Raw genomic sequence first — 15,882 nt, 5'->3', positions numbered from 1 at the left:
TTAGTCAGGACTAAAGTGATGGTCAGATTGATGGACAAACATAGAGAGTGTCCATAGAGAATAAGGGAGTAAAACACAGCTGCTTAAGTTCACATTCTGCAGGGAAATTGATGGGGTGATCAATTACTCTGAGAACTTGTGGCTTTTCAAGGTTTCATTAGTATCTGCTGAAGCCATTGTTTCCCCGATCTGCATTGTCTGTAAATTCACTGTCTTGGTATTCAGCCTGGCATTCACTACATTCCAGCTATCATCAAGGCCAATCCCCACAGTCTGGCACCAGTCAGTAGTATTACAGTAACATCCTGTCCTCTGTTCACAAAGAATGCTTGCTTTGGCATATATTTGGATGTGTTCTCTATTAGAGGCTTTAGCGCTCTTAGTCGCTGCATTAACTGCACTCATTAATGACTGTCAAAACACAGGAGGGATGTTACACTGCCAGACGTAGAGCAGGATACTTGACACCACTTCTAATCTTTGTCTGCTTGAAATACCAACCAGACGTGAACAGAGGAACAGACAAGGAGGGAGAGGGATTGTGAAACCAATGTTTGTTCAGGGCAGTGAATGGATTTTAGAGCAAATAGTAAAATTAAACTGTGAGTTACCATGTGTTCGAGTGACTTCTGTATATGCTACCCTTACAATTCAGCTCAGGTCCTCCTAATACAAACTGTCACACTGGAAAAGCGTGCACTGTAGTTTTTCACTATGGATACAATAGCCAGTGTGACAAAAACTTTGAAGGTATGAGTATGCCATAATTAGTTGTCAGTTAGCTGGTTAATTGGTTAGTTAAGTTAGCTACTTCAACCTAACGGAACCACATTTAGACAAACTGGAAACTTGATTAGTTATCAGCTAATGCTATCAGTGGTTAGTTGGCATGATTAGCAAACTGCCTCCATTTTTAACCATGATATTGGACATGCTTTGGATAGCAAAGTTTATGTAGAGAACCCATGCAGACACAGGAGAACATGCAAACTCCACACAAAAAGGCCCCAGCAGTCCAGTGGATTCAAACCGTGGACCTTGGTGCTATGAGGTGATGGGGCTAAAACAACACAACACCATGCTTCCGTCAAACAGAACATAATGCTTTTCAGTTATTAAATATAAAACTGAACACAAAGAAACAGCATATGAAGGTGGCTGAAGTGAAGCCTAGCAGAGCATCTCTGTGGAGGAACCACAACATTCGGTGATGTCCATGAGTTCTAGACTCCCTGCAAAAGCATTTTAATCCAAAAATTAAAACCAGTCCTCGTATTTAAAATAATGTTTGTTTGTTAAGTTACCTTTGAACCTCTGAAACTGGGTGCAATTTTGCATCTTGATTGTTTAATTTCTAATCTAATGTGGTAGTGTAAAGCAAGAAATTAACTGCATTTGCATTCACAGGTGTTCAGGCACCAAACTCCAAATAAATGCTGACTAAAACAGAGTAATACAGATAAGGTTTTCATGAATTTAACAAGAGATAAATGGCTTAAATGAAGCGCAACAATGACCAGTAAAAGCTAATAATCTTCAGTGCTGCGATAATAAACCTGTACACTTTTACGTCTAATTCTTTACCATGAAATGGACAAACACTATGATTAAATGACAAGCAGAAATAGAATTAGACCTCCTGGGAATTTCTTGCATTTTAAATCTGTTCTTGCTCAGGTTGAGTTAATTTGACCAGACTCCCTCTTCTAATGTGCTACCAGGTCCCCTACAACTGCAAAAGGTGAGTTGTGTAGCACTGGAGGTCAGCCTACAATTAATACTAATGTTAATGCACTCTATAACATATTTTAGCCCAGGTTCACATTTAAAGTCTTGGCTTTCAGCTTCATGTTCATTTACGTTCTACGTAAGGCAATATGTTTCTTCAAACGAGAAGCTTTTGTTTGGAGACAAAACTACCATATTGGAAGCACATTGCATTAAGATTCATCCCACAAGCTCTGTTTTCTGTTGCCTTAATAATGAGCTGGTCCAGAGCCCAAACCCCTGGGAGCAGTATAATCACAGTTTAATGAGCTGTATCAGGACCAGTGCCGAGAGCCAGGGGATTTGGAGAATTACTGACCAGGCTACAGGCCCTACCTGTTACCCCAAATGCTCCCATAACAGAACATCTGGATTCAATGGCAATAAAACACAATTTGTGTGACTGTTATTTACACCGTTATTAGATTTGTCCAAACCGCCTCGTATTTATCAGCAAAATGTCTCCAAAGAAATAAGGGCTACAATCTTCAGCTGTTTGTTTTATGTTTGGCAGTTAGTTCTCAAACTGTGGTACGTGCACAAGTATATACATAAAGCTCCCGCAGGTGGTTCAACAGTATGTGGAAATTCTATTAATACGGCATCTTAATTACCAAAAAATGCTAAAAGGGTTTTTTGTCATGGTCAAATAAAAGCAGCACACACAAACACATCTGACAACAGATCCGGCACACCCCTTGAAAAATGAGTCACAATTACAACTGTTCATGGAAGTAAATATCATAAAACAGCAGCAGCAGATGTTTCAGAAATGGACATTTCCATTGCCTGTATAAGGCATCGGTTCAGACTAAAGAGCTAGAGTAATATGGGCGTAAAAATGAAAAGAAGCACCAAAGCAGATGCGTCTGGTCATATTAATAGAAGAGAATGATTTTAACATGTGTCAAAATGAAGGCATATCACTTTAGGTTCTTAGTAAACTTTGGCCCACCTGGTAGTTGTTAATGTCTGCACAGAAACACGCACCCCATGCACACGTCAGACTAAACAGACAGTTACACCTCCACAGTTCCTGCCGGATAATGCAATGCAACAAAAGGGAAAGTTTGATGTTGCTGGTAGATCATTTCAACAATTTGGTAGACTGAGTAGCCTTGTTGTTAATGAGTGTGCTATGAAACATCTTCTAATTTCAAAGAATATAATCTTTGAGTCCACATACAGCAAAGGTATGGATTCATAAATAGAAAGCAAAACCTTCAGATAGACATAGAACTAGAAGAGACATGCCTAAAAGTGATGGAGCTAAAGGTAAGTTTCATCTTTGTGTGCAGCCAGTTTCCTGCCACAAAACTGGGCTGCATAATACAGATAAACTGCACGATCAAAGACACTTTACTTGACTTAATGAAACATCCTGCACACCTAATCAGTTTTCATGGCGGATGCCTGTAAAACAGCCTTAGTAACACATGCAGACATGTTTGCAGGAACAAAATCATAGACTTGTTGTTTGCTTGATAGCGGCCAAATTAATGAGTGTCAAACAAGCTGTCTAAGTCAGAAGTATGCTAGGTGGAACAAAATCAATAAAAATGCATTCTTTTTCCTGAATAAATGTTATAAAGGCTATTAAAAATTAATCTGGACCCCCACTGTATTTAAAAAGAATACACTATGTGAGACAAGTAATCACTGGCCACTTTGTTAGGGACACCTTGCAAGACCCAAACCAGAACTCCCGTTTTCGAATCTCTGTATATTCCCGTGTGGAAACAGGTTTTCCACCTGAGGCAAAATTTCCCACCTCCATAACAACTGTGTGGACGCACTTCTCAGTCATCTAAACTGTATATATGTTTCAAGTTATGCTAATTAAAAAGATATAGTTGGGCATTTTGTGTTAAAGTTCTTTTGCATTAAAATACACTTTTAAGACAATTTTCCCTGAAAGAATTTGCATTCAATATCATAAAGTTTTGTAAGTGTCAGTGACATTACATTAACTCATCCGAATATGGTCACATCTAGTTTAAAAATAACAAACAAAAAGACAACTTGAGAATTAAGCAAGTTCCAGTGGGCGACATCACAGTGGCCAGTCCATTTTTCATATACAGTTTAGAAATGGAGCATTTCTTTAAAATAATCCCATAAACATGAATACAGGTGGATCAGCTGGCTAATACTATCTTCAGTTTTATTACATTTCTCCATTTAATCAGTGAATGAATATCCAGTGCAGTTAAATCTTTTCTTTTCCTGTTGTAATCATCACTATATGATAAAGGACTAGTCATATTCATTGCCTATAGACCCATACAAAAAGTGACAAAAGTTTCTTGTGTACCAACAGTCTATAATGTCATGGTCTCCGTTGCCAAGTCAGGATATATTTTGGTTCTTGAGTGGAAACTGCCTGGAAGGAGACCCTACCCCGGAGGCAGCTCTCTGAGTCACCAACAGCCAAATTGTATAAAAGGACAGAGTCTGTGTTTGTACAAGTGTTTCACATAAGACCAGTCCCAGACATATTTCTGAATGAGGCGAAGTGACGGATGATTTTCGGAATTCCAACTTTTCCCTCTGTGAAGGGTCCAGCCAGATCTTCAGACACCTGCCTCACTTCTCAGGAATTTATCTGCAGACACCACTGGGCTACGTTCATATCCATGTATCACTATCTGTGCTGAAGTTCTAATTTTGTCATGTTTGCACGGACAACTCATTAATAACGAACACCAACATGATGCACAGTTATGGTTGCCTGGAAATTATTAATGCAACCCATGATACTTCAACCATTAGACCACCCTCTCCCATGTTTATTTGACATTTCAACACCTAATTGATTGTAAAAGCTGCCGAAATGTAAACTGCATTTTTGCATGTCGGGCCAGGTTTTCTGTTTACTACTGTAGCCCTCTCTTCATATCTCTGGGTTTGGAAGAGGAGACAGAAAGCTGTGAGCAATGACCACATTGAGGATCTACTGTATACTAATTGATACCATGTGTATAGGGAGGTAACGTGATACTAAGCTTGTGTACAACCCAAACACAGGCCACCTGCTGTGGTTTTGGAGAGAGACGAGTTCATCTCCCACCACAGTGGAGGCCATTCTGATTTGAGCGGTTCACACAAGGACACGCTGGCCAGAGTCCATAAGTCAATCAATCAGCGTGTTGAGTCCAGAGTTGAAAAGCTTTGGCTGGAGTGGCTGCTTTTTGCAGCAGGAGGAGAAAATGTCTACTTCCAAGATGAAACTTTAGAGGAGGGAGAAGACTGTAATTAATCACTGTTTCTAAAATAAAGAGAGTCCAACATGTAAAAGTTTTATCAATGGAAGTTTCTTTACTATTTCACTGTGTGCTCTTTGGCAAGACATAGTTTCACCTTTTTCCAATAATGGTTATCGCATTTTGGAACAAAATGTCCGAGGGTTGTTGTTGCCAAATTGCCTCATATGTCATTCAGAGGATTTCATTAAATGTCTCATATGTCCTATAGTCATTAAATGTCTTCAGCGTGCTCTTTAGCCAAATACAAGCTTATGAGTTCTGTACTTTCCGTTACAGCATTTGTTTTCTCACTCCAGACAGCTCTGTACATATCAACTCATAGTGCTTTGGAACATCCTGGAGAGAATTAGCTGAAAACCCTCTGCACCGTCTCTCAGGCTCATTTTGTTGTACAGAGAAACACGCTGCCAGCTACCACACACACACACACACACACACACACAACTGTGCTAGTCACTCCCAGGACACAGCTCAGTTTGTCGCTTGGACAGTCCACAGATAAGATAATATGCAGCCCAGCCACTTCCCCTTTTCCCACATTTATTAAAACAAGGTCCAGCTCATGCTAACTATACATAAAATACAGTATGCCACATGTAAGAACCACTGAAAAATCAACCCACCCAAATAAACTCTGATTTTCCTCTTAGTCAATGACTTATATAAACAACTTTCTACATTTATTAATAGGATTATCACTGATTTGAAAACACTGAACAAAACGCTTTCAAGCTGGACTGGAAGGGCAGCATAGTTTGTTTTCACTTGTAAGGGTCTGGCAGCCTATAAGGAGCTGGACTGCACAGAAACATATTTTCCACATGTATCCTTTACATGGGAGATGGATAGTCAACATCTTCAGAGCAAAATATTATGTTCCAAAAGTTTTGCAGAAAGAAATGAAATCATATTAACTGTCCACAGAAGCATATGCCCAGGCTGAGATGAGTTTTGCTCATTTTTTCTTGGAAACACAGTCCAGTAAATCTGACATCCTGTTTAACCTGCCATCCACTGACAAATGGCTACAAATTAGAGGCTGACTGTATATTGACTCTTTGTCAATTTGGACTCAAAACAATTGTCTGCACTATTAAAAAGTCAACGCACCCATCTTGTAATCCTGCTTACAAGAACAGTAGATTCATGCTTTTCCCCAAAACCTGTGCCACTGTAGTGTGGCCACTAGTGTGGACTTTAACATTGACTGTTCGTGGTGTAAATTGCATTTTAAAAAATTCCTATCAGCAAGCTTTCTTTATGTATTTTAAAGCTTTCTCTGTATGGTATATTTGATATGTATTAAAAGAAAATACTGACAAAGTTAATGGTCTGCAGTGATATTAATGACAAAACAGCAGGCAGCCAAACATTTAAAACCACCCTATGAATACAGTTTTAGCTAATGCTAGTAAACATGGTGTAGTCTGCGTATCAAGCAACAACCTCCAGGATTCAAGAACAGCTCAGAAGTACCAACATTTGCAGTTCCAGAAGTGGCCACTGGAGGCTTGTTCCAAAAGACAGTAAATTGGTACTTTCTGCTCGTCCCTTATTTTGCCACAGCAGATGGATCCGCTTCCTGATTCAACCCTGCCATTTATCCAGGCTTTGCATTTTTGATTTTGAGCAAATTCCAATAATCTCCCACTTTAAAATACCCAACGTATGGGCTTCAAAAAGCATATTTACAGTATAATCGAACAACAGGTTTGTACAGTGCTCTTGTTTCCCCTTCATTATGACTGCATGGTTTGCAATTTGTATAGCTTATTGCAGTGCATCTTGTTTCAGCTCAAAGGTAGGGGTGTGGCTGCTTTTACTGATATACTGTAGGCAGCTGTAATGTTAGGCAACACCAGTTTTAAGGCACCACTGTTTTTTAGAGTCAGACTCTAGTATTTGTTATTCTGTTGCTTAGCACTAATTTGCAGGCATCTGTACTTACTTACTTACTTTATTGCACTATGTGAAAACTGAAAACTTCACCCGCCCACCCAAATATGGTTACTATTGGCTTGAAGATCCAACACGGTAGCAGCCAAAATGCTAGCGCTGAGGCTCATAAACACTAGTTCACAAGCTAATGGGCATCACCATAGGTACATACATCTTTTGTGTACAGTCTATAATTTGGGTACACAACCTTTTTGTTTTGTTGCTTCTTTTTTTTTTTTAACTTCTCTTAGGATTTATCTGTCACAGAATTATAGTTACCAAAGCACAGTACATGTCTCTCTAATGTCTGTTTGACACAAATTATTTTGCACACTACACTTAACGAGAATGCTCCTCCCACTTTTTAAAACTTAACAGGTCTTCTACTGTGTCTACTTCAACTGTGGTTTGCCTCCACCATTGTGTGAATGTGAGAGTGAATGAATAGTGGAATTGTAAAGCGCTTTGAGTGTCTAGAAAAGTGCTATATAAATGCAATCCATTATTATTATTATTCTAAAGTGAATTTCAGTCCTTCATTTTTGCAGTAGTCGATGTTCAGTTTGGGTGATACCCTATCCTATCCTGTTCCCTCCATAAGTGACTCAGTACAATTCACAACCTGCCCCAGTAGGAAAAAGCCCCTTTTCCAGAACTTTCCAGACCAAAGCCAGTTGAAGTCCTACAGGAGAACAAATCACTGTGGGGACTGGCTGAAGTGGAAAATGAAGAGGACCAAAATAAAGCAGAAGCATGTCTTTTTCATAGCAGCATGTTTTCTATTACTGTCATCTTAAGTGAGGACCAGCAGGAGCCAGGGAGTATTACGGTAAAGATACACCATTCGGAGCAAAGGCATATACTGCATTTCATCAGATAGTGCCTTGGCAGGACAAATGACAAACCTGAGGAAAGTTTCAAGGTTGTTTGGACAAAATGTACAGGAGCCCAAAATGCAAGTCAAATATTGTTGAATGTTGGTGTTTGAGTCCAATTAGATCAACTAAGAAAAATAGGTATATAATAATAATAATAATAATAATATAGAGAGGTTTTTTTTAAAGCTACACCTGAGTGGGGGTGTTGATCATCCTAGATGTACAAAACTGAAAGAAGGAAAAAGCGCTTCTGTGACGGATCTAGTGGAAAATAAACATGACCACCACGAGATAAGCATTTCTAATCCCCGAGAATAAATACACAGGCTGATGAATGTCTGAGTGACAGCTTAAAGACAGAGCTTATTTGTATGGGCGTACTTCCTCATAGCAACATTACTCACAGGCGCATACAGTTGTCAGGCAATTTTCCCTCTCTGCAAATAGCACCACTCTCTCAACGCACTCGGTATGCGCTGCATGCCTGCACAGTAGTCCTGATTTTGAAAACGCCCTCATTTACTGCAGTTTGAAGAAATTATAGTCAACAAAACAAAAGTTACAAAAGGTTCAATCACACTTATTGCAGAAATAAGATCTTAATGCACTATAGTGGCAAGGCAATCCCTAATTTGACACACATAAAACACACACACTAAAATACAGGGCTTGTGCTAATGTGAAAAACATATGTTACTGTATATCTTCCCTATTTACAGCAAGCAGTACTAGTCACTCAAGCTTTTTTATGTTAAGCTGGCCATTGTAAAACTGCAAGTGTGCCTTGACACTGAGTGCCATCGCAGGTATGAAAAGATCACATTTCATCTGGATCACTTTAACAGATGGTAGGCTTTACAGGAAAAGATATTACGATTGTTGTGCACTCTGATTGGCAGTCACGTTGTTCATTTTGGCAAGCTGTCAGGATGCTGAGAAGGAAGGTGAAGAAGGAGAGTGAAGAAAAAGAAACTTGTACAGACAGGCTTTTAAACCTATGTCGTTTTACTTGGGCCATCACCTTGCTCCAGACCAAAATACCGTGATCTCTGTGTTGATCCTTCTTTACTTCTCGATTTGCTCTCTTCTTTTTCCATGTGCTTCCTGCTCAATGCCTCTTTCCATTTACTCCCTGCTTTATTTTGTATGTTACTTCCTCCTGTGTTATTTTCCCTTCTGTTTTCACTTCCTTTTTTACTTTTCCTACAATCGTTATTGTCTTAATTGCGTTCACTTGTGCCATATCAACTCTCTCCATGGTACAGGTATGTAGTCTGTGCATATACACAGGTATTTTGGGGATTTTGTCCACAAGTAAACACCATGTTAGGAAACTGAACAATGAGATTGTTTTTTGTTTGTTTGTTTGTTTGTTTTTAATGCTTAAAATGTGAAGAACAAACAAAGAGAAAACATTTGGTTTCCCTTTGGGTTAAATCACCACTTGTTGACAGCACTTGACATCTTTTTTTTAGTTTTTATGTAGACATCTATTTCAAAAACAAAAGCAGAAAATCACATTTAAAAAAATACCTGTGTACCTGTGAACTCCATCTTTGTAAGCTTTAATATGCATCACATTCTTCAGCAAACCATTTGTACAGATATTTATTAGGTCCAACGGTGAACCCCAATGCTGATCCACTCACCTAGCATCACCAAGGCAACAACCTGTACAACAAAGCCATTGTTTTGGCTATCTCCAAAAGCAACTCAGTCCCTGTAGACTCCCATGTGAAAATGCTCAATTTCACTGACAAAATTAAATGTTTATAGGCTGGTACAAAAAGGTAATTCTCCTTTTTATGACATCAGATTAAAAAATAATAATAAATTGCCAGTTTGGCTTAAAATTAGAGGCACGATTCTGTATCTATTGATGAATATCAGAAATGGTAGCATGCTTGCTACCTCTAAGCGTACGGTTACATTGTAACCTTGGTTCTCTCTGGTTTCACTGACCTGAAAGATGGGCTCATGGCCAAGCTTGAAACCTGGATCCCCCGTAGCCAGTTACCAAGACTACGTTAAGTACCCTAAGAAGGTCTGCTAGATGATGTTTATGCAGCACTACGGACGATACCTACAGCCACCATTACCGAGAGTAACAAGCTGATCTACACCACGGCAGTAGTGATCAGTGAGATGCTTGGCTACAAGTTGAACAGCCAAAAGGAGCAGTACCCTCCATGGATAAGGGGGCTACAGGCTAAGATCAAGGTAGCACATAGGGAGGTTAGCCAACTATCGGAGCTGCAGAAAGGTGTGATGAAGAAGGTGCCTAAGAAGTACAGCAAGGGTCTCAAGTATGAAGAATTGGACAGCACCAGGCCCTGACATGGTTCAGGCCTACTGGCTGAAGAAGCTGACTGCATTCCACGAGCGCCTGGCAGTACAAATAAACCAGCTGCTAGTTGACGAGAGGCAACCAGAATGGCTAACCGAAGGCCGGACAGTCCTGATCCTCAAGGACCCTCAGAAGGGACCGGTCCCCTCCAACTACCGACCAATAACCTGCCTCAGTACTACATGGAAGCTCCTGTCAGGCATCATAGCGGCTAAGATGAACAGGCACATGGGTCCATACATGAGTGGGGCACAGAAAGGGATGGGCAAGAATACTAGAGGCGCAAAACACCAGCTACTGGTAGACTGAGCAGTCAGCTGAGACTGCAAGACTAGGTTCACCAACCTGTGCACTGCCTGGGTTGATTACAAGAAGTCCTATGACTCAATGCCCCACACCTGGATCCTGGAATGCCTAAAAGCTATACAAGATCAACAGGACCCTAAGACCCTTCATCAGGAACTCAATGGGGATGTGACAGACAACACTAGAGGCCAACTTCAAGCCCATAGCACAAGTCACCATAAGTGCGGGATCTACCAAGGAGATGTTCTGTCCCCACTGCTTTTCTGCATAGGCCTGAACCCCCTCAGTGAGATCATTGACAAGATTATCAGCTACAGATACCGACTACAGAATGGAGCAGTTGTCAGCCACCTCCTGTACATGGATGATATCAAGCTGTATGCCAAGAGTGACCGAGACATCGATTCACTGATCCACACCACCAGGATATACAGCAATGATATTGGAATGTCATTCGGACTGGAGAAATGTAGTCGGATGATAACAAAGAGAGGGAAGGTAGTCAGAACTGAGGGGATCAAACTACCAGAAGGCAACATTGCAGACATGGAGGACAGCTACAAGTATCTGGGGATCCCACAGGCAAATGGGAACCATGAAGAGGTCGCTAGAAAAACTGCAACCACCAAATACCTGCAGAGGGTCAGGCAAGTCCTGAGAAGTCAGCTGAACGGTAAGAACAAGATCCGGGCTATCAACACCTGCCCGTGATCAGGTACCCTGCTGGGATAATAAGTTGGCCAAAAGAAGAGATAGAAGCCACTGACATCAAGACAAGGAAGCTCCTGACCATGCATGGAGGGTTTCACCTCAAGTCCAGCACCGTGAGGCTGTATGCTAAGCGGAAGGAAGGGGGCCAGGGACTGGTGAGTGTCAGCACCACGGTCCAGGATGAGACAACGAACATCCATGAATACATCAGGAAGATGGCCCCAACAGATTGCGTGCTCAGTGGAATACCTCAAGTAGCAGAAACCCAAGAATGAGGAGGAAGAGGAGGCACCATCATGGAAGGACAGGCCCCTGCACGGTATGGACAAAATGGTGGTGGCTAACCAACTGGACATAGTGGTGGTAGACAAACAGAAGAAGATGGCCATAGTGATAGATGTAGCGGTTCCCAATGACAGCAACATCAGAAAGAAGGAACACAAGAAGCTTGAGAAATACCAAGGGCTCAGAGAAGCGCTTGAGAAGTTGTTGAGGGTGAAGGTAATGGTGGTCACAGATAATGTGGGCGATCGTGGCTCAAGAGTTAGGAGTTTGCCTTGTAATCGGAAGGTCGCCGGTTCGAGCCCCGGCTTGGACAGTCTCGGTCGTTGTGTCCTTGGGCAAGACACTTCACCCGTTGCCTACTGGTGGTGGTCAGAGGGCCCGGTGCCGCCAGTTTCTGGCAGCCTCGCCTCTGTCAGTGCGCCCCAGGATGGCTGGTGTTTTTAAGTGCAAAAGAAACGTCATTACTAGTGATGCGTAAAAAAAATCCAGTTTTTCCATTTTTTTTTTCGACTTTACTACTGGAATATATTAAACTCTGTGACGTTTCTCCATCATCTGAGTTCAGAGGTAAAAAGAGCGCAACATAAATCCTGTCTTCTAAATATGGCCACTTCTGACTTCAAAAAAACAGCAACAGCCAAGAGGCAACACTTGAGGCTTTAAAACCAATTGGTAATATGACTACAGCAATCTTTTTATTAGTGTTGCTTAATTGTAATTTGTTCCTTTTTGTTTTCAGGTGAGATCTCTCCACTAGATGGATTTCCCTGATACTGGATACAGATACAGATGTACATTTAATTGTTAATTTATTATTAATTCATTTAGTACTATCATTATATAAGATTTCTATTTGATTTTCACTAAACTTATTATAAATATCTGCAAAAATAACTTAAAAATTTCATTCCTTGTGGAAATTTCAAACACAAAATGTTTACACTTAGACTGTGTGAAGATATTTTTTTAAAGGTTTATTATACCACATAGGTGATAAGGGGTGATTTTTCACCTTGTTTCATTTCTTGTCTCTACGCCAGTGAATTTTCTCGAGGAAAACCTAAAAAAATAAACGCTTGAATCCTCGTGCTTATTACGTTTCCACAAGACTTAATATAACCGCTCAGAGTCCTCAGACACGCACAACGTCCACACATTCAAAACCACATTAAGAGAGACATGAGCCGACATACCGACACTTAAACACCAGACCACCCTGTAACTATCCTGACAAACAATCCCCTGCAACTAGTCTATGTGTGCATGAGTGTGTTTGTCCACGTCCACTCTGCAGGCTCCAGACTGACTCCTCTCCGTGTTCGGCGGAGACACAAAGTCAGACAGCGGTGAGATAGGAAACTTTAAAAGAAATTAGGGGTATGACCCTTTAAAAGATCCTTAGAGCTGAACGACTTATGGAAGGAAAAAAACAACAAAACAGGACGAGCGGAGGATCTTAACCCTTGTCATCGGTTGCCACGACTAATGGTGGTGTAATAGTGGTGTGGATAAACTTGGACACGTATAGGAGACCACATGCAGACAGGCCTGACTGACGCACCCTCAGGCCTGGAAATCTATGTGTGTGGCCTGAGCTTCAATGCCCCCCCCCCCCCCCCCCCCCCCCCCACTACTCTTCTTTCTCCCCCTTTCGAATTCTATTTCTGAGCCTCACCGTTTCTCCTCCTTTCAAAATCTGAGATTAAAGGAAGAGGGCAAGAAAAAGAGGTCAAACACACAACCCACACTTATTTTCCTCTTCTCACACTACCCTTGTGTTACATGTTCAGCGCCCCATTCTCTCCTTTTCCCCTCCTTACACTTCTTTCGTCCTCTTTGCTAGCTTCTGGTCAAGCATAGCAGCAGGGGAATGGAAACGCTCCCCTCCTAATCCCCTTCTCTCTCCTCTACACCTACCACTTCACCTCTTCTTTTCCTCCTCTTTCCACTGTTTCCACTGTTCTCCTTCCCCACCTCCTCCTGCCTCGCTGTTATGTTCTCCATATGCTTTGATGGCTCCTCCTCAGAAGAGGGGTGGTTGGGGGAGAAATGATTCAAGCCGCTGGCATGTATGGCAGTGCTGCAGCTGGACACTGCACCTGCAGCTCTGAAAAACAAGCTGACGGGTGCAAGTTCAGGAAACTTTCAGTGCATCTGAGTGTGTGTGTAGTGTACATCTGCATGCATTTTTCAGTGTGCATGGTCAATCAGAGTTTCTCAGATATCAAATTCTTCCCTACTTTCTTACTTTTCTTCAGCCAGAATCAAGCAAGTTGAACTACTGTGAGATGTTTTGGACTAAATAGGAAGGTTTCCCCAACTTTCAGCAAGCACAAGCGCACTGTATGGGCATCCCCCCAGGCACCGTATTTGTGTAGTGATAACTTGAAAACCCTAGGCACACAAAATTTGTGAAAAATTTCATGCAGCACCTGGGGTTTAGAAACACCCTGAGCTTTTTTTTCTTTTTTTTAAAAAAAATCCAAATCCGTCTGGAGTCTAACCACAATGCCCTTTTTGATTGAGGGTTGTGGGAGAGAAGGTAGAAAAAATTGAAAACAAAATGGCAGAAAACGACACAGCACTTTTCATTTTGATTAATGCAAAGTGCTGCTTTTGCTTGCCGCACCTCCACGCCTCCATAAATGACACCATAAATCATGTAAATAGCAGAGGCAGCCTCAAGAGAGTTGCGAACACTGGTTTTCAAGCCTCGAAATGAGGTCGGCGTATCTCTGAAGAGATTTTCCAGTTGAAATAGCTGCTGGTTTTAATGGGCCATGATATTTGTATGATTTTATTTCTGCTGAGAATAATGAGCCTACCTGCAGGCTTACATTGTATTGCCAAGCTGAGCTTTGCAGCAGGTAGCTGTGCTCAAGTCAGGGTACCACTGTGTAGCATCTCTTAAAGGTGGAATGCAGTTAGGTATTAGGCACCCGTGAAAGGGACTTAGCGAGAATTATCGAAGTTTCAACAAGCTATTGTTGCCTCTAAGTGCCAGATAAGAGTCCTCTCTCGCTGACTGAAAACACATGACATTTGTGTTTTCAGCAGTGGGAGATATTCCACTGGGAGGTTTGCTGTGGAAATACACCAGTGCAGGATGTAAGGCTTCGGGGGTCAACCCCTGCTGACTGGAATTAATCGGAACCATAATTACCTCCTCGCTAACGAGCTGGTTGTCCTGAACCGCAGCCAGGTGTTAAGCAGGAAACAGTATGTGATACATTGGGTTTGGGGTTCACCCCTCTCTACACACACAAGCGCACACAGACACACACACATACTCATAACTCCAAGAACCTGAGTGGGTTGAGCAAACATTCCAGCCGCTGTCCGTGCTCTTCTCTCACCACATCCATTCATCTTCCTGAGATGACTCCTGTCCCACAGCACAGCAGCCTTCCCACCTTGGGAGCCAGATAGGAAGTTGTGGTATGATTTTCACATTTGTTACTCTGTGACAGCCCGACTGAACATGTGTATTCAGGGAACACGTGTTTTTATTGCCCCCACAGCCCTGTCAGAAGCGCTTAACTATCCCTTCATCGTCTCTCATCTCCATGTTCAAATTGTGTATTTGTATTGACTTTGAACTGGATCTTATATAATGTTGTTGATTAAATGTGACTTTGTATTTTTCTAAAATATTTTCATGTCAACAGGAAAGCAGGACTGCAGGGCGCCCTCTGGTGCAGCAAACTTTGCAATAACAAAACTCATAGCTTGCTTTAAGGTGTTTCTTCCGTTTCTTTTTAATCTTTGAAATTTCAAAAAGCTAAATCATGAGAAATTTTGGCTTGGTTCTAAAATGGGCAATAGAGGCCAAAAACAGTTTTGGCCTCTATTGCCCTCTAACAGAATCTCATTAACCTCCTTCCAGCTGAGCTGATGGTGCCAGTTGCTCATTTCAGGACCGACCGTCCATTTAGTAAATTATGGTCATTCTAAGGGTTAGATGGGAGCATTATATAGGATAGGCTACTAATTTGTGTTTGCCAGGTCATCAGCCAATGATTATATGGTTTCGCATTCATGTCTGCTCCTTATCTACACCCAGTTTCAAAACCCTAAGATTATGTCAAAAATGTTTATCTCAAGCCTTCACAATGGGATTTCACCAAACAACAGGTGATGTCACTGTAGTTTCTCAGAGTTAACCTATGAGGAATTGCAGTTTTTGGCACTTTTGTACTCTACACTTCAGCCCCAAAGGCTGATTGGCAAGTACTGAAGTAAATGTGAACCGTGTGGGTTTTAAAGTCTGGTGTGTCTGTTTAATATAGATTTTGCACTTTGGCCATCTGTGTTTAGAATCAGCAAGTGTGTCAGCGAGCCTGTGTGTGAACTTGCCATTTACAAGGTAACAGGTTAGGGGCTC

The sequence above is a fragment of the Astatotilapia calliptera genome, chromosome 17, assembly GCF_900246225.1.
Source record: "Astatotilapia calliptera chromosome 17, fAstCal1.2, whole genome shotgun sequence".
NCBI classification, from domain to species: Eukaryota; Metazoa; Chordata; class Actinopteri; order Cichliformes; family Cichlidae; genus Astatotilapia; species Astatotilapia calliptera.
The sequence above is the reverse complement of the archived record's forward strand: the minus strand, read 5'-3'. Positions refer to the sequence as shown.